Below are 27,886 nucleotides of genomic sequence, written 5' to 3' on the forward strand. Positions count from 1 at the left end.
GACATTATGGGATGGAGGCCACGGGTGTGGGGGGAGGAACCCTAGAGGAGAGGGTGGGGGAGGGCCACTGAGTGAAGATGAGCGTAGGGAGGTGGGGTCTGTGTGGGGAGAGACACAGGGGCTTCTGGCCTGGGTACTGGTAGAGGCTCTATTTTCCACCCGGATGATAAACACACAGGTGTCAGCTCTGTATTTTGGTGGTAAACTGTACTTATGTTTTTGGTATTTTTCTGAAATTACATGGATCAGTTAAGTTTAATTCAGTTCAGTGGTTCAGTTGTGTCCGACTCTTTGCAACCCCATGGACTGCAGCAAGCCAGGCCTCCCTGTCCATCACCAACTCCCAGAGTTTACTCAAACTCATGTCCATTGAGTAGGTGATGCCATCCAACCATCTCATTCTCTGTCGTCCCCTTCTCCTCCTGCTTACAGTCTTCCTCAGCATTAGGGTCTTTTCAGTTGAGTCAGCTCTTTGCATCAGATGGCCAAAGTATTGAAGTTTCAGCTTTAGCATCAGTCCTTCCAATGAATATTCAGGACTGCTTTCCTTTAGGATTGGCTGGTTGGATCTCCTTGCAGTCCACTGGACTCTCCAGAGTCTTCTCCAACACCACAGTTCAAAAACATCAGTTCTTCAGCCTTTAGCTTTCTTTATACTCCAATTCTCACATCCATACAGGTATGGTGTGAGTCAAGTACAGGTGGAAGAAGGGAAAAGAGAAAAGGAGAGTGCAGGGGATTAAAAGAATTCCTTTCTTCCAGAGAAATACCCCCACCTCAGTCCCCACTCCACATACCCCCATACACGATGCTGGGGTAGGGTGTGGGGCAGGGAGACTCAAGGACGGGAGAGCCCATCCTCAACTCACAGGGGCTACTGGGACATTGTCCACGTATTTGCTAAAATAGCGGGGACCACTGTGTCAGAAAGACTGGCCCAACAGATTGGGAAAAAGACCTGCCCAGCTGGTGGCCATGAAGATGGTTCCTGGAGACCAAAGGACAGGACCTGGAGGAGAGACTGGAGGCCACAAGGGTGACAAGATCAGGCATGAGTGGGGGCCAGGGGTCCCCCTAACATTTTCCAGAGGCAGGAAAATGACCTTCCGCCTCCCTAGACCTACACTCAAGGACACCAAGGGGGGTTCCCCTCCTCTCCAGGCATCACACACCTTCTACCCTTTGAAGCCTGGAAGAGTACTCCTCTGCCCTGAGTCCTAAGAGCACAGGACCCCAGTCTCCTGCCTCTTCATCCCCTTCGTGGACCTAACAAGACAGAGACCTGATGTCTGAATCCCTGCAGCCTGATCCCTCCACTTTCAAATCTAACTCTGGCTCCGAGGATGACCCAGCCTTTGGGGTCAGGGGTCCCAGAGAGGGAGGCTGCCCAGGGCCCCACAGGCCGCAGCTGAGCCAGGCCTCCAGCTGCGCAGAATCAGACGATTCTGGAACAAAACTCGGAAAAAAAAAAAAAAACGAACAAAAGCACTGCAGGCTCTTTTGAGCCGAGATAGGTCGGAGGGTGAGGGTAGGGTGGGGAAATCCCCCTTTCTTGGGGGTCCTGCGCCTCCCGCGGCAGTCCCCTGCTCCTCCCCGCTGCAGAGCATCCCTCCCCGAGATTTTGGTCAGAGGCAGGGATTCTTAGAGCAGAGGTATGCTTGAGCTCCCAAAGCCCCCACCATTGGAGTCCGAGGCGAAAATCAGTGCAGGCAGGTTGGCAGAGACCCTACAATCAAGAAAGGGCTTTGATTGGCTTCTAAAAACCGGATAAGCAATGGGAGTGAGAACTGAGAACTCGTCTTGAGTATTCAGGCGGAAAGACCCGACAGTTTGAGCAAAGAGAAAGTGAAACTCCAGAGAGATGGGGAACCCCTCCCCCTACTCGACACTTGCCTCCCCATCCCCCACACATCACCTTCTGGCCTAGGATCCCCATCGCCTTGCTCAGGGACCTGGGACTTTGCCCTGACCCTGCTGCTGCTTCCTGGAGGACCCTGTTACACTGTCTCCCTGAGTCCCGGCCCAGGGGCTGGGTAAGTCAGCAGTTTATAGAACTCGCGGTCTCAGAATCTGTCTATGGGCCTAGGACCTGGGACCTCAAAGACAATATCATTTATGTGGGTTACTTCTGTGAACATTTACCATGTTAGAAATATAAACAGAAATCTATTGATTCAACTATTATATTAATAACCCATTACATGAAAGGACTTTTTTTAGATGAAAAATCACTATTTTCAAAGTAAAACAGTATAGTGAGAAGTGATCTTTCTAGGTTTTACATTCTTTCAAAAGTTTACATTCTTTTCTTGTATGTCTCACTAAAAGACTGAAGACTTTGCATATCTGCTTCTGTATTTAATCTTTTCGATTGAGTATATGAAAAATTCCAGCCTCACACAGATAGGTAACGGAAGTATCTTAAATAACGTTTTCAGATAATTTGATACAACACTAAAACCACCGAAGTGATGGTAGCTTCTTAAAGGTTATTTTTAAGTGATACACTGTAATTATCACTGAATATTTCCAAATCTGTTGCATTGGAATCCAAGGTCTGTCCTGTACATTGAGTGAAAATTGTACTAATGCGTTATTTTTTTTAAGTGTTGTATTGTTTCACCAAGTTGTATAGATTTTAAAGTGTTAACATTTAAGATTATCAAACAATCACATTTGTTAATATCACTGCAGTTGACACTAGAAAAGTTTGTCGTTACTGGGAAGCTGTCCAGATTAATTTTCTCATGAGAGCTTACATTTTATCATCGGCAGAAAATAGTGTCAGTTGATACTCTAGAAGGGAGAAGCTCCCATTCATTATGCCAAAATAATTAAATGTAAACAATCATAGTTTTCCTGTTCTTCATTCTCAAGGTGAAAATGGAATACCATAAAAAAAGAAGCTAGTCCAACTCTCACATCCATACATGACTATTGGAAAAACCATAGCCTTGAGTAAAAGGACCTTTGTTGGCAAAGTAATGGCTTTGCTTTTCAATATGCTGTCTAGGTTGGTCATAACTTTTCTTTCAAGGAGCAAGTGTCTTTTAATTTCATGGTTGCAGTCACCATCTGCAGTGATTTTGGAGCCCCAGAAAATAGTCTGACACTGTTTCCACCGTTTCCCCATCTATTTGCCATGAAGTGATGGGACTGGATACCATGATCTTAGTTTTCTGAATGTTGAGCTTTAAGCCAACATTTTCACTCTCCTCTTTCAGTTTCATCAAGAGGCCCTTTAGTTCCTTTTTGCTTTCTGCTATAAGGGTGGTTGTCATCTGGATATCTGAGGTTATTGATATTTCTTTTGGCCATCTTGATTCCAGCTTGTGCTTCATCTAGCTCGGCATTTCACATGATGTACTCTGCACATAAATTAAACAATGAATTTGTTGGTATCCACTTAATATTGATCCATATTCCAGACAGAAATATTATTATCTGTGTGAGAAATAATATTGGCCCTTTGGTTTTAAATGGGTCTAATGCACGTTATTTGAAGCCCAATAATAGCAAAAATAATAGTGCTGCATGGACTGAGGAGCCTGGTGGGCTGCAGTCCACAGGGTCACAAAGAGTCAGACACGACTGAGTGACTTGACTTACTTACTTACTTACTCAAAGTTCTAGGTCTGCACTTTCCATGTGGTAGGTGCTAGCTACTGAGTATTGAGCACTTGAAACATGGCTAAAGTCACTGAGCAGTTGAATTTTTATTTAATAACCATGTGTGGCTAATGGGCTTCCCTGGTGGCTCAGAATGTAAACAATCCTCCTACAGTGCGGGAGACCTGGGTTCCATCCCTGGGTTGGGAAGATCTCCTGGAGAGGGGAATAGCTACTCACTCCAGTAATTTTGCCTGGAAAATTCCAAGGACAGAGGAGCCTGGTGGGCTACAGTACATGGGGTCACAAAGAGTGGGACACGACTGAGCAACTAACACACACACGTGCCTAGTCACTACCATATTTCACAGAACATATCTAAGTGTTTCAGTTTTCATTCTCCCGAGATATTGTATGACTCGTAGATTGAAGTACACTAAAATTATCTTCATACATTTATTTATGTGGGTCTTAGACACCTTAAGGTACAGAAGGCCCAGAAAATTTAATCTGCCTGCAATGCAGGAGACCTGGGTTCCATTTCTAGGTTGGGAAGATCCCCTGGAGAAGGGAATGGCTACTCACTCCAGTAATCTTGACTGGAGAATTCCAAGGACAGAGGAGCCTGGCAGACTACAGCCCATGGGGTCTCAGGCTATAGCCCATGGGATCTTAGGATACAGTCCATGGGGTTGCAAAGAGATGGATATGACAGAGTGACTAATGCTTTCATTTTCTTTAACATCTAGAGTGCACAGACATTAACCAAAATATAATCTAAACTTTAAGTTCATCAGTTTTCAAAAACACCCATCATTGGAACCAATTTTGTTCTATATTACATTGATACTCTTGATGTTGTTTTTGCTAACCTGGTAAACATAAACAAGCACGTATGTCTTCACTTAGCCACAAGAAAGTACTTATTGAATACTGCATTATAACATACACTGTAGGTCCTACATAATTATGAAATACAAAGCAGAATATGTAATTCCACGACCTTAGAATTCTTTACCTGTTATTCCTCCCCATAGTGTGTGTAAAGTGGTACCTGCCCCCAGTTTCAGCTTTTTGTTTCCTTTCACCCTTGGACACCATCCTCATCATCTCTACTTAAATGAAAACATGCACAGAATTTTCACAATTGTAGAATGAAGAATTTTCTAAGCCTGACCCAAAGATTAAAAAAATACACCAAGAAAAAAAAACTTTCTATGGCAATTACAAACTTGCAACCATACAAACACATGTCCATAATCAAATTCAAAGACACGTAAAAAATCCGACAGACAAAATGTTAGCATGTGTCGACAGTTTTTAGCCAGAGACCGCCAGGTACACACCTAGTTGAACACACCGTGTTTACAACTTATACAGCAAAGGAGGGCATACATCGTGGGAAATCATAGGGCATTTTAGAATGAAAGTATAAGAAAGAATGTGTTATTGTGGAATTTTGGCTTTGCTTGGATAAAAGAAAGGTTTACTCTAAACCGAGTATTGCCAGGAAGCATGGTCAGTTAAAGGACTGGGGGTCCGAATCAGTCTTATCTATAAGGAGGGCAGACTAGAGCAAGGGAAAGGCAGCAATTGGTAAAGCAGCAGCCATCACTCCTGGTACCCAGGAAGGGATGTTCAGTGCTTTGCGAGCTGCACTGCACCCTGTGTTCTCTGCTCTTAAGCAAAACGATGTATAGTCTTGTCTTATTTTGTGTCACTTTATTATGGTTTCAGTGTATCCTTGTTTGATATTGGTATTTTATAAAATAGTTTATTCCAAAGAGAATTACATGGCCAGGCTGTGAGCACCAGGCTAGCTTCACATAACACCGAGGTCTAGCTGTGAGTGTCATACCTGTTCCCTGGGGTCAGGAGGCTGATTTTTCTTCTTCCTTAAATTCAATATTTTAAAATTCTTACATTGCAAGTGAAAAATAAAGATTATAAGAAAACAATTTGGAAAAGAAGAAATGCAAATACCAAAAATTTATTATTAATAAATGGGAAAAATGAGACTATGAAAGGAAAAGTGGAAAGAAAAATTAAAATCTGTCAGCTTGGCAAAGATGAGAGGAAGATAAAGGCTAGGACCTTTAGAGGGTCTCCTTGGGAAAGTCAAGGGAGGGCAGGATAAAGAGATTAGGATTGGCTGGTATGAATAACTTCAGCAGGCTTTGGGTTAGAGGTGGCCTTTAGGTGTCTGGTTCCTGGCCCTGGGATCATTGGTGGTGATGGTGGGTTAGTTGCTGAGTCATGTCTGACTCTTGCAACCCTGGTGTCTGTTGCCTGCCAGGCTCCTCTGTCCATGGGATTTCCCAGGCAAGAATCCTGGGGTGGATGGCCATTTCCAGGGATCACACCTGGGGCTCCTGCGTTGCAGGTGTTCTCTTGCATTGGGGATGACCCGCTACATTGCAGATGGATTATTTACTGACTGAGCCATCAGAGTAGCCTCCAGGTCACAGAGGCAGAGGAATATTGCCTCTTGGGGTCCAAAGGCCAGACAGGGGAGGGAGGGCTCTGGATTGGTTAGTTTGCACATCAAAGCCTTGCTCCTTGCAGGGGAAAGCAATCTCTCCTCAGTGAGAAAGGTTTTTTTAAAAAATTAATTAATTTTTCCCTTTCAGCTGGGTCTTCACTGCTACATGTGGGCTTTCTCTGCTTTCAGAGAGCAAGAGGGCTGCTCTCTAGAGGCAGCGCACTGGCCTCTCCCTGCCACGGCTTCTCCTGTTGCGGAGCACAGGCTCTGGGCCCAGGCGCTTCAGTAGCTGCAGCACATGGGGTCAGCTGCTCTGCAGCATGTGGACTCTTTCCGGATCAGGGATCATAACCCCGTCCCCTGCATTGGCAGGGAGTTGCTTACCCACTGTACCACCAAGAAAGTCCCTCAACAAAACATTCTTATACAACTGAGCTATCAGAGCAAATTTCCCCACATCTTGAGCCCAGGAGTTTAAGTATAGGAAGTTCTTTGGCACCCCGCCTCTGCTCCCATGTCTTGAGAATGCTGGATTACATGAGTCTTGATGAGACCATGTCTTATTACAGAAGCTGAAAACATACTTCCCTCACCTTTTGTTGTTGTTGCTGGGGCACAGGCAGGCATCCTATACTCTGGCAATCTGGTGCACTTATGCCAGATTTTGATTTATGAGTTAGTTCTGTGAAGAACTGGGGCCTATCTTCAACTCTCCATTCTCATTTCTCTGTCCAGGAGAATTATACTCATCAGTTGGGTCTGTGAATCCACTGGGATAGCTACTGCCAAACACACCTCTGGCTCCACTCCCATCGATAATAATCACTTCTTCATCCTCTGCTCCCTACCAGGTCATATCCACTCTCCATTGGCTTGGACTTATGCAGGTCTTCTATTTATATGCTGTCAATCCCTGTGATCCTCTCAAGTCCTGCTGACTCTTCCACCTCCTCCCCCTCTCCCTGCAGCTCCCAGCTCTCTGGGGGTCATGTGGACCCGCCTCCAGAATTTGCAAGCTGGCAGGCACAAGTATCCCTCTCTCTTTGTACTCCACATGCCCCGGTGATGTTTGACAAATTTCCTGTGTTCTAAAATTAGCCAAATTTGTTTTCTGCTGCTTATAGGTAAGACTGCTAATTTAATATTAAGCTAAGTATGTATCTGTACCATCTCAAAACACAGCTGACACAAAACTTATTTCAGAACCAAATGATTTCCAAAAGCTCACATACACCTGAACCTCACATGGCTTCCCCTCGCTCCTTCCTATTGCAAAAATTATCAGAACATGGCAGATAAAGGAAATTGCACACCAGACATCTCAAATCTCATAGCATATCAAATGTGGAACAGGTATGAATTGCCAAATGTTTCCCGTTTCCTCAGCTGCTTAGAAGGATGACAGGAGAAATTATGGGGCAGAAAAGGTGTTTAGAAAGATCGGTATGGATGTTGTCATTAGTTACTATTTGTGGCAGGGGCTGAAATTCTATGTAAAGTTGCCGCGGCCAGCACAAGCAAGAGTCACACCTGCACAGGGAGAGAACGGAGCGTCCCCGCTAAGAAAAATAAGAGAGACAAAAGATGGGGTTGAGAGGATCAGACCAAAATGGCTGATGCCTTTCTTTATTGTGCTGCAGTATATATAGGGTAAAGTACGTGACTTATGACATCTACAAGATTGTTTTTAATCTCAGGATACAATCACCAGACCCTTACCATTGTGTACATAATAAGATAATCTATCTTCTAGGACATGTTGCAGGAACTGGACATCCTGGAGTCTTAAGGGCTATAAAAATTCTTCAGGGTGGAGGGACAGGGAGCTTAGGAACATGCCTAAGGCTCTGCATAACCTGCCGAGCAGCTCCCAAGACTTGACCCTTCACGGGCAGTCCCCCGCAGCTCCCCTCTCTTTATTTTTTAAAAGCTCCATAAGATGTCGGTGCTGCAACATGTTTTTATGTATCAAAACTCTCATATGTAAAAATTCTTTAACAATGCTACGAATAAGGCAAGGAGCTAAACAAATTACAATAAGTACAACAGTCAGAACCGCGCCCACAGCAATTGTACTTCGCCACAGTGAGCACATAGGATATTGTGTAGTAAGACCATAAAAAGAGATATTGGCTTGCTGAGGGGAAATGTGAATGTCTGATTTTCCTCCTAAAAGACTTGTATCGTTGACGTAGACAGGTACTATCTCTCTATCCCATCCTAATGATTGAATCATAGGCGGATCAGGAATGTATGCCCAAAAAGCCGCAGCCGCCCCGTTTTTTATCCGCTGTAACAATAATAATAACATGATCAGTATATTTGTAGGCGTCACCGGAGGTTGTACATGAGCCTCATTCCAAGCATATCGCATCAAAGCCTCAATCTGCCTTTGGGTAGGCAGCTCACTCGTGGGCTCGCCCAATGTCATGCGGTGCATTTGATATGTCAGGGAGTTCCTCCGCCGCGCGTACCAGCCTCTCCGGGATCCAGTGCGGCGCTTCGGCATCCTGTGGAAAAACACAAACATGCCCCCGTCCCCATATTAATACAGGGTCTGGCCCATACCACAGATTGGTAAGTGGATCCTTCCATCGTACAAGTGGTTTTTTTGCATGAGGATCGTTCTCCCCAAAAACGCTGGGCTGCTGAATTGCCTTCTGCGTCTAAAGTTAAAAAATTTAAAACATAAAGAGCATGGTTTAAGGCGTTATGCGGTGAGGGGCTATACAGTTCATTCCCCTTTTTTTGTTTTAATAATTGATGTTTAAGGCGTTGATGGGCTCGTTCTACAATACCCTGTCCCTGCGGATTATAAGGAATTCCTGTTTTATGATGAATTTGGAAAGAAAGACAAAAACGTTGAAAAGAACGGCTAGTATAACCAGGTCCATTATCTGTTTTAAGGGTGTGTGGGATTCCTGAAATAGAAAAGCAAAAAAGTAAATGTTGAATACAGTGACGAGTTGATTCTCCAGTGTGAAGGGAGGCCATGAGAAAATTGGAAAAAGTGTCGATAGAGACATGAACATATTTAAGACGCCCAAATTGAGGAATGTGAGTAACATCTGTTTGCCAGAGGTGATTAGGGCGTAAACCTCGAGGGTTGACACCATATTGAGGGAGAACAAAGAATTGAGGACAAGTAGAGCAAGATTTAACGATTTGTCGTGCAGCTTCACGGGAAATCTTAAATTGCAACTGTAAAGAATGACTATTTTGGTGATGTAAGTCATGGGATTTTCGGGCTGCATCAACAGCTGATTGAAAAAACACTTGTTTAGTAAGAACGTCCGCAGTGTGATTGCCTTGTACCAGGGCACCAGGAAGGGTGGAATGTGCACGAATATGCCCAAAGAAACAGGGGTGTTGGCGACAGTGGAGAACCTGTTGAATCAATGTAAATAAGTTAAGAACTTCAGGAGAGGTGGTGCCGATAATTGGAACAGTTTCAATCATCTGTAAGGCACCGACTACATAGGAGCTGTCTGTAAATAAATTGAAGGAAGTGGATACAGTCAGCAATGCTTGATGGACTGCAAATAATTCCACGACCTGAGCAGAAGAGAAACTGGTATGTGCATAATAGGTTTGATGGTTAATAATTAAAGCTGCAGTTCCATTAGAAGATCCATCTGTAAATATAAGTGTCGCTTCAGGAATAGGTTGTCGGCGAACTATTTTTGGAAAAATAAAGGCATGAGAGCTAGCAAATTGTAACAATTTATCAGAAGGGTAATGATGAGTAATCCGTCCCCGGTAATTTGCGAAAGCTATGCACCAATTATCTGAAAATTGAAAAAGCCAATCTTGCTGTTCTAAAGCATAAGGAACACAAATGAAGGGGGGTTCCATACCAAAATACTGGATGGCCTCGTGACGTCCCTTTGCTACAATTTTTGCAACAAGCTCATAGTAAGGGAGCAGATGTTTAGTTGGAGTAGCAGATAGATATATCCATCGCAAAGGTTTATCTTGATAGAGAACCCCTGTGGGTGCTCGGGGGGTAGGAAGTATATACAAACCCCATGATCGTTGGTAATCACAATAAGTAATCTGTTGTTGTCTAATAGCTTCTTCTATTGATTGTAAGGCTGATCGTCCTTCTAAAGAAAGTGTTCGGGGTGACGCAGGGTCAGAGTCACCTTTAAGGATGTCAAATAATGGCTGCAAGGTATAAGTGGGTAATTTTAAATAAGGGCGTATCCAATTAATGTCTCCTAGAAGCTTTTGAAAGTCATTTAGAGTTTTTAAATGGTCAGTCTGTAATTTTACTAATTGGGTATTATAAACGCGAGGATATAAGGAGAAACCCAAATAATTATAGGGAAAGTGAGTTTGAATTTTTTCATCAGCAATGACAAGACCATTAAGACTTAATTGTTTTTTTAGAATAGAAAAAGCTTGATACAATAGATGTTCGTCAGCATGAGCTAGTAATATATCATCCATATAATGAACCAAATATAACTGAGGAAAACGTTGACGAACAGGAGCTAATGCTGTGGCAACAAATTTTTGACACAGCGTAGGGCTATTAGTCATTCCTTGTGGGAGGACTCTCCATTGATAGCGTTGCATAGGCTCTTTAAAATTAACAGAGGGCAAACTAAAGGCAAATCTTTTACAATCTTGAGGTGCAAGAGGAGTAGTGTAAAAACAATCTTTTAAATCTATAATAATAATATAGGATTTATCAGGTATAGCGGAAGGAGTGGGCAACCCAGGTTGTAGGGCTCCCATATGCATCATCGTTTCATTTACCTTTCGAAGGTCTTGTAGCAATCTCCATTTTCCAGACTTCTTTTTAATAACAAAAATTGGGGAATTCCACGCAGAGGTAGAGGGTTCAATATGCCCAAGCCTCAGCTGCTCCTGCACCAGCTGTTGTGCGGCAGAAAGTTTTTCTTGTGTCAGGGGCCACTGATCGACCCATACCGGTTCCTCAGATTTCCAATCAATAGGATCGGCATGTGTCACAGGAGAATCAGAGGTCCCTAGGGAAAACACCCCAAACCTTGTCGATCTTGATTAGATTTTAAATTAAGGGGTAAAATGATGCCTTGATGTTGTTTACCTAAACCTTGGTTTGGAAGTAAGCCCTGATCTAACATCAAATCTGTTACGGTGGGTGAAGGACTATATAAATAAACACCCATTTTGCTTAATATACCACGCCCCCATAGATTAACTGGAAGATGGGGCAGAATATAAGGTTTAAATTGGCCTGTATGGTCATCTTTATCCTTCCAAGTAAGAAGGGACGAACTTTGTTCTGGATTGGTAGTTTGGCCAATACCCTGAAGAGTGGAAATAGCCATCTGTTTAGGCCATGTAGTAGGCCAATATTTTTCAGAAATAACGCTAATATCGGCCCCTGTATCAAGCACTCCGCGGAAAAGCTTACCATTAATGCGTAGCTCAAGTTCTGGTCGTGCCTCGGTAACATTTTGCACCCAATAGGCGTCAGAGGACCCGAAACCTTTATCTTGACGGTCTCTATTGATTGTTTTTCCCTGTATAACTAATGGAACTAAAAGGAGTTGAGCTATACGTTGACCTGCATTAATTACAATAATTTTGTTAAGAGCGGAGGCTAGTATTTTTATCTCTCCTGTATAATCAGAGTCAATTACACCAGGATGAATAAGTATTCCCTTTAAAGACGCACTGCTGCGCCCCAAAAGCAGTCCAGCTGTCCCTGGAGGTAAAGGCCCAAACACTCCTGTGGCAAGGGTTTGAACCCCCATCTCGGGAGTTAATACTGTGTAGGAGGTGGCACAGAGGTCCAATCCCGCGCTGCCTCTTGTGGCTCGACAGAGGTCTGCAATGGTTCTTTTGGAACCTGCAGTGTTGCCCCATAACATTGTTTCGGGGCCAGGGGCTGGCCCCTCACCCAGTTTCCCGAAATCGGGGGTAGAGGATTACCTTGAACATCCGTTTTAGAACGACAATCTCGGGCCCAATGCTTTCCTTTTTTACATCGTGGGCACAAATTGGGAGTGTTAACAGGGCTTTGTTGTTTTTGGGGGCACACTGCAGCCCGATGGCCAGGTTGACCACAAACAAAGCAACCCGAATTACCTGACTTTTTAAGTCCTTTCTTGTTCCGGGCTTGTTGCTGAAAAAGTACCTCTTTTATGCTTTTTCCTTGTAATGCTGCTGCCATAGCAATGCCTTGCATGTAGGAGGGTCCAATGTCAGCACAAATGCGAATAAAATCAGACAGATCTCCCTTTTTTCGATAAGGTCGCAAAGCAGCCTGACAGGCAGAGTTAGCGTTTTCAAAAGCCAACTGTTTTGCCAATACCATCCCAGCCTTTTCATCTGACATTATCTTACCTATAGTATCTAAGAGCCGTGCCACGAAGTCCTGATAAGGCTCATCAGGTCCCTGTCGGACTTTTGAAAGATCTTCTGTCTTAGTACTGGAGCTAGGAAGTTTTTTCCAAGCCTGCCAAGCCGCATTTGATATTTGTGCATATGCACCAGGTAAGAAATTAAGTTGAGTATCAGTAGCCTGGTAAGGGCCTTCACCAGTCAACATTTCATAAGAGGTCTGTATACCTTGTTGCCGATTAACATCGGCTATACGAGCACACTGTTCAACATATTCAGATTTCCATAGTAAATAATCTCCCCCTGAGAGACAGGCCCTAGCTGTCTGCTTCCAATCATTTGGGGGTAAATTTTGAGTACCCAAATTTTCTATCATAGCAATGGTGAATGGAGCGGTAGGACCGTATTGTGAGCAAGCAATCTTTAACTCTTTTAGTTGTTTAAATGGCAGTGTTTCATAAAAACGCTGGTTGTTATGTTCAAAGACAGGGAAAGCAAAAGAAAAATCAGAGACAACCTCACCAAGTCGCTGTGCTTGTCTCAATGCTCTCTGCAGCGGAGACATGACCTCAGACGGTGGAGGAGGCCCTGGAGGGGGATCGAGACCAGCCACAACGGAAGGAGCATAGGCAGGGGGAAGAGGCGGAGCAGAAGGAGATTTGGCATTGTTACTAGGAAACTTGATTCCTGAGTTCTGTAAAGCAATAGTGAGGTTTTTTAAACATTCAACCAATTCATCTTTAGATGTTGACGCCCCCTTTTCTTGTGCTAAAAAACCCCAATCTTCTTGATGGTATTTAGCAGCTTCTTCGTCTAATTCCGCCTCATCTGTGGATGAAAGTGAATCATCATTATCCGAAGGACGCGATAATTTAAAAAACTGAGGGTCGCCTTCAACTCCCTCGGGAACAGCGTACCTGGGTTCCGGATCGGGAACATGGAGAGGATTTTCTTCCTGTTTTAATAAATTTCCTAAACGTTTTAATTCATCATTATCAAAGTCCAGGCAATCACGAATTAATGTCCAAAAGGATAAAGTTTCAACAGGGACTTTTTCAGGGCCATGTAAAGTATAATGAGTCCGAATTTGTTCCCCTACCTTCTTCCATGTCTCTAAATTTACTGTGCCTTCTCTGGGGAACCAAGGGCAAACTTCCTCAATAAATGAAAGAAAATTGATTAATTTAGGTTTGGAAACAGTAATTCCCCGATGTTTTAACATTACAGATAACATATGTACAAACAATTGATGACTATGTGTCTGTCCCATATTTATACTCTCAACTATATACCTTACTACTCCTCCTTAATTTAAATCACTTGTATACTTATATACTCACTCTTTTCAGCTAATAAGAGTAGTGGCGAGGAAAACTGTCGAACGGCCCCACGTTGGGTGCCACCTGCCGCGGCCAGCACAAGCAAGAATCGCACCTGCACAGGGAGAGAACGGAGCGTCCCCGCTAAGAAAAATAAGAGAGAGACAAAAGATGGGGTTGAGAGGATCAGACCAAAATGGCTGATGCCTTTCTTTATTGTGCTGCAGTATATATAGGGTAAAGTACGTGACTTATGACATCTACAAGATTGTTTTTAATCTCAGGATACAATCACCAGACCCTTACCATTGTGTACGTAATAAGATAATCTATCTTCTAGGACATGTTGCAGGAACTGGATATCCTGGAGTCTTAAGGGCTATAGAAATTCTTCAGGGTGGCGGGACAGGGAGCTTAGGAACATGCCTAAGGCTCTGCATAACCTGCCGAGCAGCTCCCAAGACTTGACCCTTCACGGGCAGTCCCCTGCATAAAGTCACTCATTCTCATACATTTGTCTCAACAACAGATGAAAAACCAAATCAAAGGCAACAAAAGTAATTAATAGTTAACACACATTTTAGTAAGTACTCTAAAGACACTCCAACCATTCCCCATAGAGAAAGAAGATCAACTATTACCGTCTTCATTATAGAGACAAAGCAGCGAGGACAGGAGACTCCTTACTCTGCAGGAAGGCTCTAGTCCTCTGAGTGCTTTCAGAAACCTAGTGGGATGATCCAGCTGAGGCAGAGAGCTGGGAACGATGAAAAGGAACAAAGGCTAAATGAAAAAGACCTGGGACTGTGCCAGGAGGTCTTCCCCAGGGTTTCAGTGTAAGTTTGGACCTCCTGAGTTAAGCCACAGGAAAGAGAAAATTCTCCCAGTGAAGGCAGATGAGAATTCATAGATGAACTCTTGAGTTCTGGTATTGGTAAGGGTTACTTTCCCACCATCATGATCCAGAGCAACTCCAATCTGCCGGGGGCAGTAGGACAGGATCTGGAAGGGGCCCCGGGCTGCTGCATATAGACACCCCAGCTGAGGACAGCTGCAGAGTCCAGACCCCTCCTCGGGGTGAAGCTGAGAAATCTCCTTCTCACCACTGACTCTCTTGCGAGCCCCCCAAGGCAGAATTTTGGCCATATTCCATTTCCTTGAGACCATTCCTCCTCCAACTGCTCATTCTCCTCTCTATATCCAGGAGAATGATACCCATCAGTGATGCCTATAAATCAAGATAATTAGTGCCAAACAAGCCTCTGCTTCCAGCCCTGTATCTCCTTGCATCTTCTTCCTCCTCTGCTTCCCACCAGATCCTGTCCACTTCCACTTCCCAGTACACTCTGCCCCATGTGAAGCCCTTCCTGCCCAGCACCCCGGGCTCCGGATCCAGTCGCTGACCACGCTGGCATTTGTTCATCCACAAGCCACTGAACACCATACTCTTCCCATTTGGAGACACTGAGAGGTAGCCATTGGCTGGCTGGGAATTCAGGATGCTCCTCACTGTGGGGACAAGGAGACAGAGGTTTGGCCTCACAAAAGATACAAATGAGATTTGTCCCATAGGTTCTTGGGCCTTCATGACAGCGGTGGGAGACTCCTCAGGGGGCCAGGACAAAGACTGCTTTTGACCTTGTGTTCAGACTATTAGCAACCATATCTAGAGAGTGTAAAGAACACAGATAATTCAAGGCCTCAGGCAGTGCGATGAGACAGGAGAGCAAAAAAAGATAAGAACTGGGATCACTACAGCTGAGCAAATCTGGGGAAAGGTTTATGGTTTTGAAATCAGGATAAAGAATTGGATACTTTAGTCACAACGAAGACCTTTCTCTTTTTTTTTTTAAGTTTTTATTTTTACTTTATTTTACTTTTACAATACTGTATTGGTTTTGCCATACATTGACATGAATCCACCACGGGTGTACATGCGTTCCCAAACATGAACCCCCCTCCCACCTCCCCTCCCCATAACATCTCTCTGGGTCATCACCGTGCACCAGCCCCAAGCATGCTGTATCCTGTGTCGGACATAGACTGGCGATTCGATTCTTACATGATAGTATACATGTTACAATGCCATTCTCCCAAATCATCCCACCCTCTCCCTCTCCCTCTGAGTCCAAAAGTCCGTTATACACATCTGTGTCTTTTTTGCTGTCTTACATACAGGGTCATCATTGCCATCTTTCTAAATTCCATATATATGTGTTAGTATACTGTATTGGTGTTTTTCTTTCTGGCTTACTTCACTCTGTATAATCGGCTCCAGTTTCATCCATCTCATCAGAATTGATTCAAATGTATTCTTTTTAACGGCTGAGTAATACTCAATTGTGTATATGTACCACAGCTTCCTTATCCATTCATCTGCTGATGGACATGTAGGTTGTTTCCATGTCCTGGCTATTATAAACAGTGCTTCGATGAACATTGGGGTACATGTGTCTCTTTCAATTCTGGTTTCCTTGGTGTGTATGCCCAGCAGTGGGATTGCTGGGTCATAAGGTAGTTCTATTTGCAATTTTTTAAGGAATCTACACACTGTTCTCCAAAGTGGCTGTACTAGTTTGCATCCCCACCAACAGTGTAGGAGGGTTCCCTTTTCTCCACACCCTCTCCAGCATTTATTGCTTGCAGATTTTTGGATCGCAGCCATTCTGACTGGTGTGAAGTGGTACCTCATTGTGGTTTTGATTTGCATTTCTCTAATAATGAGTGATGTTGAGCATCTTCTCATGTGTTTGTTAGCCATCCGTATGTCTTCTTTGGAGAAATGTCTATTTAGTTCTTTGGCCCATTTTTTGATTTGGTCGTTTATTTTTCTGGAATTGAGCTGCATAAGTTGCTTGTATATTTTTTCTCCCATTCAGAAGGCTGTCTTTTCACCTTGCTTATATTTTCCTTTGTTGTGCAGAAGCTTTTAATTTTAATTAGATCCCATTTGTTTATTTTTGCTTTTATTTCCAGTATTCTGGGAGGTGGATCATAGAAGATCCTGCTGTGATTTATGTCAGAGAGTGTTTTGCCTATATTCTCCTCTAGGAGTTTTATAGTTTCTGGTTTTACATTTAGATCTTTAATCCATTTTGAGTTTATTTTTGTGTGCGGTGTTAGAAAGTGATCTAGTTTCATTCTTTTACAAGTGGTTGACCAGTTTTCCCAGCACCACTTGTTAAAGAGATTGTCTTTACTCCATTGTATATTCTTGCCTCCTAAGACCTTTCTCTTTAAAACAGAAATGCTGACCTATGAGTAATGGACCTTCACAGGAAAGCTGCAAACTTCAGCCACGATCCCCTGCAGATACTCACTTGTCTTATATGCCAGATCCCTCATCAATTCAATTTTCCTAGAAGAAAAGAACAAAAGGATAGTGAGCAATTCTTTCTTGTTTTTTTTTTTTTTTTTTTTTCTTTAGCCACACTGCTTGGCTTGCGGGAAGTCCAGCGTTGAACCCAGGCCGATAGCAGTGAAAGCATGGAGTCCTACCCACTGGCCCACCAGGGAATTCCCAACAAGAAGCAGTTTTAACACCACAGCTTCTGGGTCAGGTTCTCTTACATTGGCTCCTGTAACTTTAGATGATGACAGGGCACCATGAAAGTGCAAGTGAATCAGAGAAAGCAATTCAGGAGACACCAGAGCTGTGCAGTCTCAATTGGTTCTTGTAAGCATATATACCAGCAAGTGCTGAACCCACCTGGTGCTTCATTATAGAGTACTTTGGGCATACCACCTGTTGTTAAACTAAGTCCGAAACTTCTAGTCCAAACCCACACTGTTTCTCTCCATTCTCACAGATACCTCTTTGAGATTCATTCTCCCAGTATTCTTTAAATTGTTAAAGAAATATATATTGTGGTAAAACCACATGACATTTACCATCTTTACTATTTTTAAATGTATAGTTTGTTAATGTTCAGTTCAGTCGCTCTGTTGTGTCTGACTCCTTGCAACCCCATGGACTGCAGCACACCAGGCCTCCCTGTCCATCACCAACTCCCGGAGCTTGCTCAAACTCATGGCCATCAAGTTGGTGATGTCATCCAACCACCTCATCCTCTTTCATCCCATTCTCCTCCTGCCTTCAATCTTCCCCAGCATCAGGGTCTTTTCCAATGAGTCAGTTAATCATTAATAATTAGGTATATTTAAATAACTATGCAATCAATTTCCAGAACTTTTCCATTTTTTAAAACTGAAACTCTATACCCATTAAACAGCAGCTCCTCATTTCCCCCTCCTCTCTAACCTGGCAACCGCTAACCACTTTCTGTCCCTATGGATTTGACTACTTGAGAGACCTCATATGCATGGAATCATGTATCACTTGTATCTTTGTGACTGGCTCCTCTCACTTACCCTACTGTCCTCGAGGTTCATCCATGATAGAGGACGTGGCACAGTTTCCTTCCTTTTTCAGGTTGGGTGGTATTCCAGTGTCTGCATGTGCCGCGTTCTGTTTCTCCATCATCCATCGCTGGGCGTGTGGGCTGTTCCTGCATCCCATCTGCGGGGAATAATGCTGCTATGAACGTGAGAGTGTGAAGATCTCTTTGAGATTCTGCTTTTAATTCTTTGGAAAGTGGGAATGCTACCATGTGGTAATTATATTTTTAATTTTTGAGGAAATGCCACACTCATACTTTCAGTGTTTTGAGATACTCTCCCAATATTCTTTTTACCTCACTGTTAGATACTAAAATATCTTTTAACAATCTTGAGACCTCTGTGACTCTTATTTTAGTCTAGGTTCCATTCTTAGAAAAACTTATCATGTGGTTTGGACTTAGATTCCCTCCCCAGCGTCCCTGCCTGGCGTGAATGACACACACAAAAGCTAGGAACTCTGAGAAGTCACAGCCACGCTCACACCTAAGGACACATTATAGAGAAAGAATGAAGGTTTCTAGGGTCAGAACCCCCTCCTTTATGACTGAATTCTCTGAGTCCTTTCTCTGAAGAAAGAAATATATCTGAAAATTCTTCTGCCCAGTTTTTTATTGCAGGACTGATTGGCCTTTCAACCCAGAACTTCTTCTGGGGCATGTAGAGTAATGACGTCACAGTGAAAACCCCTGAGAGGAAGGTGTGATTTTCCACCGTCACCGCCTGCACATACACACAAGCACTAACAGTAGCCCAGAGACGCAGAGAGGACAAGAGGGTTTCCAAGTGGTCGGTTTCAAGGTCAGAGTCCTAGAATAGAACATAGAGTTCTGAAGAAAGGTCATGATCCAAGGATTCTCTCCCCACTGATATGTCATTTATAGACAGTATTCAAAAAGAAAGAAAGGCATTTTCCTCCTTTGAAAGTCTTTGAAACATGCTACTGATACTACAGGCTCTAAAGAAGTTACCTGAGGATATGAACTAGATGAATTAAAATTAAACTTTAAATATACATTTTAAAAGCATTAAATTTAAGGTATAGCTGGGCAGATATATAAACTAAATCCAAAATGAAAAAAGTCTGTGATTTTGATCTTATTATCAAACAAGATTAGATTCAAGGCAAAAAAAATTATTAATGAACAGAGGCTATTTTACGGTAGTAAAGATTATAATCATCAATTAAGATGTAACTCACCTTAAAGATCATACAGGGCAAAAACATCAAAATATAAAAAGCAATATGTGTGCATGCAAAGTTGCTTCAGTCGTGTAACTCTTTGCCACCCTATCGACAGTAGCCTGCCAGGCTTTTCTGTCCGTGAGATTCTCCAAGCAAGAATGCTGGAGTGGGTTCACATGCCCTCCTCCAGGGACTCTTCCTGACCCAGGGATCGACCCTGTGTCTCTATGTCTTCTACATTGCCAGGTGGGTTCTTTACCACTAGTGCCACCTGGAAAGACCTAATATATATATAATATATATATAATATCATATATATATCTTAGGTTTATATAGTTTCCTTTTAGCAATGATATTTTGACGTTTCTTCTTGTGTTCTCATAGTGAGAATACACTATGGGCAAAAACTCATCGCTAAAGGGGAACTTTGGGTGATTTTTCTCTAGGCTATGACATATCAAAAAGTAAAAAATCAGCATCAGTACAAAATACCTAAATAATTACTAAGGAAAACCTCGTGGACATATATCAAATTCTATTCCAGAGACAGAGAGAATGTAGCTTCTGTTTGAATGTTTGGAACTGTCCAAAATTCACAACATTAAAACACAGAAAGCCTCAATAAAGTCCAAAATAGTGAATCGGCATCAAACTCATCTAATCACAAGATTTAAAAACTCTGAAGCATAAGAGTGTTAGAAACTTCCCCCTTGCCCCCACCAGCACCCACGACAGAAGAAGAAAAAAGTGAGGAGAGTCTCTGAAGAGGCTCTGACCTGGAGAGAAGGTTTCACAGAGTCTCACCTGCTTGTCCTGGTCCTGCTTACCTGTGCTGGATCCCGTCACCTGCTGCCTATAGGACCGTCCTGGCATCGGGCTGGTTACAGACAAACCGTCAGTTCTGGCGACTTGGTCTTTGGAGCCGATGCTGCTCAGCAAGGTTTGCCTCAGCCCTCCCTGCTTTGTCACCACCGACCCTCCAGAGCCCACCCGACCCCCACATCAGCCCCTGAGGCGGGGGTGGGAGGTGCGTCACAGTAAGTTTTGGACCACGTGGGCCAAGGTCGTCTCTACACCCTCAGCTCACTTCCCACACAAGGGCAACACAGATTAGCAGGGGTCCAGGGAAGTCATGGAGTGGCACGGACCCTCACCAGGGTGAGAGGTTTAGGTCAGCAGAGCATAGACCCCAGTTTTCTTCATGTCCCCAGCAGGGGGCGCCACTCCTGGCACACAGGAGGTTCTCCATCAGTTCCCTCCCTCCTGGAAGCTGTTTCCCAACAACTAATTACAGACTGTGTTGTATTTACATCTCATTTCACCCCGCTGTGAATCCCTTGGTGAGTCACTCACTGAGACCCAGTACAGAGCCTGACATGTAGTAATAGCATAACAAATGATGAGCAAATCAGCGTGGGGTTTTCTTCAACTGACTCATACATGCATAAAGTCTAAAAAGTTCATATGACACTAAGGGTTACAGTGAAAAGTGAATTTCCTCCTCCATCCCATCCAGAATCTTTCCACATTCCCTCCCTGGACAAGGTAAGTGTTACAGTTTAGATGGTATTCTAGAGAGAGAGTCCATTTTGTAAGATGGTATTTTCCATACATTCTATTTACAACTTTGTTATCAATTAGCAATATATTCTGAGACTATTCTATTTTTAAAATACAAATCTAATTCAGTTTAAGATATTGATAATAATGCTTCTCCACTGCTGATTTTAAACATTTACATGTAGGAGAAATCCTACGTCGTCCATAATAATAGAGATTTTTCTAAACCAAGTCACCCAGATTTAAAATATACTCATTCTCCAAACTCTCTGAGGCTGCTTGTCCTCATGGTTAAATTCTCACCAATATGATGAAGCAGATGTAAATTTTTGAATTTTGATCTTCAAGGGAAGAAACTTTTCCTCCTTCCCTGCTTTCCCTGGTTGCTCCCAAACCATGAGCGTAGTCTTAGGTTCCTCGGTCCATGCCAACAAGGGCAACGTCCCAGGGAGAGCACAGAGTAAAGGTCACAGGGACCTGGATGCCTGGACAACCTTGTGCTGCAGGGCCGCCCTAAGGTTAAGGTGTTAGTCGCTCAGTGGTGTGTGACTCTTTGCAACCCCACAGACTGTAGCCCTCCAGTCTCCTCTGTCCATGGGATTCTCCAGGCAAGAATACTGGAGTGGGTTGCCATGTCCTTCTCCAGGGGATCTTCCCAACTCAGGGACTGAACCCAAGTCTTCTGCATTGGGGGGCGGATTCTACCGTCTGACCCCAGGGAAGCCCACGCAGCCCTGCAGGGCCCCCTAGCAGCCCTGGAACTCCTGCCTCACTGTCCTGGGAGACACACACCAGCTTCCTTCCTGTGAGACCAGTGTTATTTGTGTTCGGCTGCACAGAGTGAATTAATACGTATCGGGAGAACAGGATTCCCAGGATTGTGTGTTCATAATGGTCTGTTGTGAGATGAGCACAGATGTATTTACAGTGTCACCCTTGGCTCCTGGGACATTACTGTGAGCTGGAGGAAGGGAGAGCTGGGCTGGGGTGGGGGCAGCACAGGGAGCCTGGAGATGTTACCCTTCTCACCTTCCCAGCTGTGGCGTCTGACAGCGGAAGGTTTGGGTCACCAGGTATCTGTTTGGGGCGTTTGTCTCTCCACTTTCCTTCCTGTCCTCTTTACAGACAGTTTCCTTCACCTTTCAGACAGGATGAGAATCTCTGCTGGTGCTCTCTTCCTCCTCATCCTCCTGTCTGAGGGCAGGGCCTGCGGAAGCTGAGACCTAGAGGAGGAACTTCTCAGGAGGAAAGGGATGCGGGTCACTCATCCTCCTTCTGGAATCTGCTTCCCCAGCCTGGCCTGCACAGCCAGTCCTGAGACAGCTACCACGGGTCCCTCATATCTTTTTTCCCCTTGGTCCCAAAATGTATGTTTATTAATCTCCTAAATGTTACCAGAGAGTCACTAGTCCAGCTTATGTTCCATAAGTGAGTATTATACAGAGGTATTGCTACCAGAGGAAGGAACACTGGGCGCACCTTAGATCTGCCAAGCACAGGATGACTTTGGGATCATCTGACCACATGGCTTCTCACAGAACTAAGGCTAGGAATGGAGACCAAAATAAATAGAGCATTCAAGTCCAGGGTTTTGGGTCTCACTCCTCACATGTCTAGATAAAAATTATGTTCCAAAAATACTAGGGCAAACTTCCAGGTTATTTGGAATTAAAAGAGAGAACTTTGTAGGTAGAAACATAAAGGTAGGAAATGAAAAGAAAGTAGCCAGGCTGAGAGTTATAGTTGTCTCATTATCACTGGCAATTATCATGCCAGTTTCTGCAAGAACCACAGTGGAGAATTAACTGCTATATGATGTGATCATCATGCTTGCATCCTGTAAGTCTTTGAGGATGACATTAACAGCTTTCATTATCCCCAGGACACAATATTGCCTTTAATACTCTGTCTTGGCTGAGTATTTTCCAACACCATTTTATATTCCCAGTAGCAGGTTCCATGCTTCCAAATTCTCCACATCCTCTCTGAGGATATGAATCTTGGTTTCTGGATTTTCAAGGAGGGGATGTCCCCACATGAACAAGCTCTGGGTTACATTTCTTATTACAGCTCATAAGTTTGAGCAAACCAAAGGGAAGATTGTTCCAGATTTGGCTAATGCCCCAAGGGTAAAAACAACTCCCTCTGAAATATTGCCCACATTTATATTATGCCTAAACATTTATTCTCTTGGTACTGTAATTACAGAAGCTTTTTATACTTAATCTATTATTTTTATTTGCTTTCACTGGACAAGTAGACCTTAAAGCCAGGCCAACCATGTTACTAAAAATGGACTCTCCAAGGCCTATTTTTTCAATCCTGCTATTTTTCTGGCATCAAGATAGTTGTCAGAATACAAGTCCATCTAAACCAATGATACTTTATGTCTTCTGTGAGCCAGTGCTGTTTTGTGAAATGCTTGTTATCAGGTCACAGTAAGAAACATATAGACATTGAAAGTGAGCATAAGCAAGTAAACTACCTTATCTTGACCCAGACTGGTAATTGCCAGGAAAAGGTGAGCATTTTTATCATGTCATGGATCTGCTAAGACTGTTGGATTATTACTCTTCATGGACTAGAGATTATAGCTTGGTGTCTAAACTAGTACTTAAGAGACTTTGTGTGGGTCACATGTAATTGATCAATTTCATAGATACTTTCCCTAGCAAAGGCATGTACAAAGAAATACAAAAGTTCACTTCAGTCGCTCTGTCATATCCAACTCTTTGCAACCCCATGGATTGCAGCACAGCAGGCTTCTTGATCCATCACCAACTCCTGGAGCTTGCTCAAACTCATGTCCCTTGAGTCGATGATGCCATCCAACCATCTAATCCTCTGTCATCCCCTTCCCCTCCTGCCCTCAATCTTGCCCAGCATCAGGATCTTTTCCAATGAGTCAGTTCTTCGCATCAGGTGGCCAAAGTATTGGAGCTTCAGCTTCAGGATCACTCCTTCTAATGAATATTCAGGGTTGATTTCCTGTAGGATTGACTGGTTTGATCTCCTTGCATTCCAAGGGACTCTCAAGAGTCTTCTCCAACATGACAGTTCAAGAGCATCAGTTTTCTTGTACTTAGCCTTCTTTATGAAGTCCAACTCTCACATCCCTACATGACTACTGGAAAAACCATAGCTGTGACTACACAGACCTTTGTTGGCAAAGTAACGTTTCTGCTTTTGAATACGCTGTCTAGGTTGGTTGTAGCTTTTCTTCCAAGCAACAAGCATCTTTCAGTTTCATGGCTGCAGTCACCATCTGCAGTGATTTTGGAGCCCTCCAAAATAAAATCTGTCAATGTTTCCATTGTTTCCTCATTTATTTGCCATGAAGCTATGGGACTGGATGCCGTGATCTTAGCCTTCTGAATGTTGAGCTTTAAGCCAACTTTTTCACTCTCCTTTTTCATTTTAGTCAAGAAGCTCCTCAGTTCCTCTTCACTTTCTACCATAGGGTAGTGTCATCGGCATATTTGTGGTTATTGATATTTCTCCCGGCAATCTTGATTCCAGCTTGTGCTTCATCCAGCCCAACATTTTGCATGATGTCCTTTTCATTATAGGGGACTGGAATGCTAAAGTAAGAAGTCAAGAAACACCTGGGGTAACAGGCAAATTTAGCCTTGGAATATGGAATGAAGCAGAGCAAAGGCAAATATAGTTTTGCCAAGAGAATGCACTGGTCATAGCAAATACCCTCTTCCAACAACACAAGAGAAGACTCTACACATGGACATCGCCAGATGGTCAACACCGAAATCAGACTGATTATATTCTCTGCAGCCAAAGATGGAGAAGCTGTATACATTCAGCAAATACAAGACCAGGAGCTGACTATGGCTCAGATCATGAACTCCTTATTGCCAAATACAGACTTAAATTGAAGAAAGTAGGGAAAACCACTAGACCATTCAGGTATGACCTAAATCAAATCCCTTATGATTATACAGTGGAAGTGAGAAATAGATTTAAGGGCCTAGATCTCACAGACAGAGTGCCTGATGAAATATGGATGGAGGTAGTGACACTACAGGAGACTGGGATCAAGACCATCCCCATGGAAAAGAAATGCAAAAAGCAAAATGGCTGTCTGGGGAGGCCTTACAAATAGCTATGAAAAAGAAGAGAGGCAAAAGCAAAGGAGAAAAGGAAAGATATAAGTTTCTGAATGCAGAGTTGCAAAGAATAGCAAGGAGAGATAAGAAGCCTTCCTCAGCAATCAATGCAAAGGAATAGAGGAAAACAATAGAATGGGAAAGACTAGAGATCTCTTCAAGAAAATTGGAGACACCAAGGGAATATTTCATGCAAAGATGGGCTCGATAAAGGACAGAAATGGTATGGACCTAACAGAAGCAGAAGATATTAAGAAGAGGTGGCAAGAATACACAGAAGAACTGTACAAAAAATATCTTCATGACCCAGATAATCACGATGGTGTGATCACTCACCTAGAGCCAGACATCCTGGAATGTGAAGCCAAGTGGGCCTTAGAAAGCATCACTACGAGCAAAGCTAGTGGACATGATGGAATTCTAGTTGAGCTATTTCAAATCCTGGAAGATGGTGCTGTGAAAGTGCTGCAGTCAATATGCCAGCAAATTTGGAAAGCTCAGCAGGGGCCACAGGACTGGAAAAGGTCAGTTTTCATTCCAATCCCAAAGAAAGGCAATGCCAAAGAATGCTCAAACTACCACACAATTGCACTCATCTCACATGCTAGTAAAGTAATGCTCAAAATTCTCCAAGCCAGGCTTCAGCAATACGTGAACCGTGAACTTCCAGAAGTTCAAGCTGGTTTTAGAAAAGGCAGAGGAACCAGAGATCAAATTGCCAACATCCGCTGGATCATGGAAAAAGCAAGAGAGTTCCAGAAAACATCTATTTCTGCTTTATTGACTATGCCAAAGCCTTTGATTGTGTGGATCACAATAAACTGTGGAAAATTCTGAACGAGATGGGAATACCAGACGACCTGACCTGCCTCTTGAGAAATCTGTATGCAGGTCAGGAAGCAACAGTTAGAACTGGACATGAAACAACAGACTGGTTCCAAATAGGAAAAGGAGTGCATCAAGGCTGTAGATTGTCACCCTGCTTATTTAACTTCTATGCAGAGTACATCATGAGAATCGCTGGGCTGGAAGAAGCACAAGCTGGAATCAAGATTGCCAGGAGAAATATCAATAACCTCAGATATGCAGATGACACCACCCTTATGGCAGAAAGTGAAGAGGAACTAAAAGCCTCTTGATGAAAGTGAAGGAGGAGAGTGAAAAGTTGGCTTAAAGCTCAACATTCAGAAAATGAAGATCATGGCCTCTGGTCCCATCACTTCATGGGAAATAGATGAGGAAAGAGTGGAAACAGTGTCAGACTTTATATTTGGGGGCTCCAAAATCACTGCAGATGGTGATTACAGTCATGAAATTAAAAGATGCTTACTCCTTGAAAGGAAAGCTATGACCAACCTAGATAGCATATTCAAAAGCAGAGACATTACTTTGCCAACAAAGGTCTGTCTAGTCAAGGCTATGGTTTTTCAAGTGGTCATGTATGGATGTGAGAGTTGGACTGTGAAGAAAGCTGAGCACTGAAGAATTGATGCTTTTGAACTGTGGTGTTGGAGAAGACTCTTGAGATTCCCTTGGACTGCAAGGACATCCAACCAGTCCATTCTAAAGGAGATCCGTCCTGGGTGTTCATTGGAAAGACTGATGCTAAAGCTGAAACTCCAATACTTTGGCTACCTCATGTGAAGAGTTGATTCACTGGAAAAGACTCTGATGCTGGGAGGGATTGGGGGCAGGAGGAGAAGGGGACGACAGAGGATGAGATGGCTGGATGGCGTCACCCACTCGACGGACATGAGTTTGAGTAAACTCTGGGAGTTGGTGATGAACAGGGAGGTCTGTCGTGCTACGATTCATGGGGTCGCAAAGAGTCGGACATGACTGAGCGACTCAACTGAACTGAACTTTGCATATAGGCCTCCCCTGACAGCTCAGTTGGTAGAGAATCCTCCTACAATGCAGGAGAGCCCCATTTGATTCCTGGGTTGGGAAGATCCCCTGGAGAAGGGATATGCTACCCACGCCAGTATTCTTGGGCTTCCCTTGTGGCTCAGCTGGTAAAGAATCTGCCTGCAATGTGGAAGACCTGGGTTCGATTCCAGGTTTGGGAAGATCCCCTGGAGAAGGGAAAGGCTACCCACTCCAGTATTCTGGCCTAGAGAATTCCATGGACAGTCCATGGTGTTGCAAAGCATCAGCCACGACTGAGCCACTTTCACAATTCACTCTGCATATACGTTAAAAAGCAGGGTGACAATATATAGCCTTGATGTTCTCCTTTCCCTGTTTGGAAAAGTCTGTTGTTCGATGTCGTGTTCTGATTGTTGCCCCTTGACCTGCATATAGGTTTCTCAGGAGGCAGGTCAGGTGGTCTGGTATTCCCATCTCTTTCAGAATTTTCCACAATTCATTGTGGTCCACACAAAGGCTTTGACGTAGTCAATAAAGCCGAAGTAGATGTTTTTCTGGAACTTTTTGCTTTTTCTGTGATCCAACGGATGTTGGCACTTTAATCTCTGGTTCCTCTGCCTTTTCTAAATGCAGCTTGTACATCTGGAAGTTCTAGTTTGCATACTGTTGAAACCTAGCTTGGAGAGTTTTGAGTGTTAGTTTGCTAGCATGTGAGATGAGGGCTACTGTGCAGTAGTTTGAACCTTCTTTGTAATTGCCTAACTTACAGAAGTTAATATGCAATAAAATGTCAGTATATGTATGGGTCCCATGAAGACTTATAGATCTTCTTTTTAAGCCTGGAAAGAGACAATGGCAGCTGGAGGACATTTTGAGTAATCATTTCATCATTCAGAAGTGCACTCCGCTTATCTGAGAGTATAAACTAGAGTAGACAGAAACTGGCCCTCATAACACAAGGTCACAAAAGAAGTTGAAAGACATCATTGATTCATTCATCCAA

The 27,886-nt window shown here is 43.5% G+C and overlaps 2 long non-coding RNA genes across 2 annotated transcripts; one reads left to right on the forward strand and one right to left on the reverse strand.

Annotated features, from left to right (window-relative positions):
• The first annotated feature begins 1,908 nt into the window (after positions 1–1,908).
• On the forward strand, positions 1,909–24,202 carry LOC132658254 (uncharacterized). The gene is made up of 2 exons (XR_009597616.1): positions 1,909–2,033; positions 18,182–24,202. It is a non-coding gene; the product is annotated as an uncharacterized LOC132658254 (long non-coding RNA).
• LOC132658255 (uncharacterized) lies at positions 15,889–21,844 on the reverse strand. The gene is made up of 2 exons (XR_009597617.1): positions 18,121–21,844; positions 15,889–17,107 (listed from the first exon to the last, which is right to left on the reverse strand). It is a non-coding gene; the product is annotated as an uncharacterized LOC132658255 (long non-coding RNA).
• Positions 24,203–27,886: the final 3,684 nt, after the last annotated feature.

This window comes from Ovis aries, chromosome 20 (assembly GCF_016772045.2).
Source record: "Ovis aries strain OAR_USU_Benz2616 breed Rambouillet chromosome 20, ARS-UI_Ramb_v3.0, whole genome shotgun sequence".
In the NCBI taxonomy this organism is placed as follows: Eukaryota; Metazoa; Chordata; class Mammalia; order Artiodactyla; family Bovidae; genus Ovis; species Ovis aries.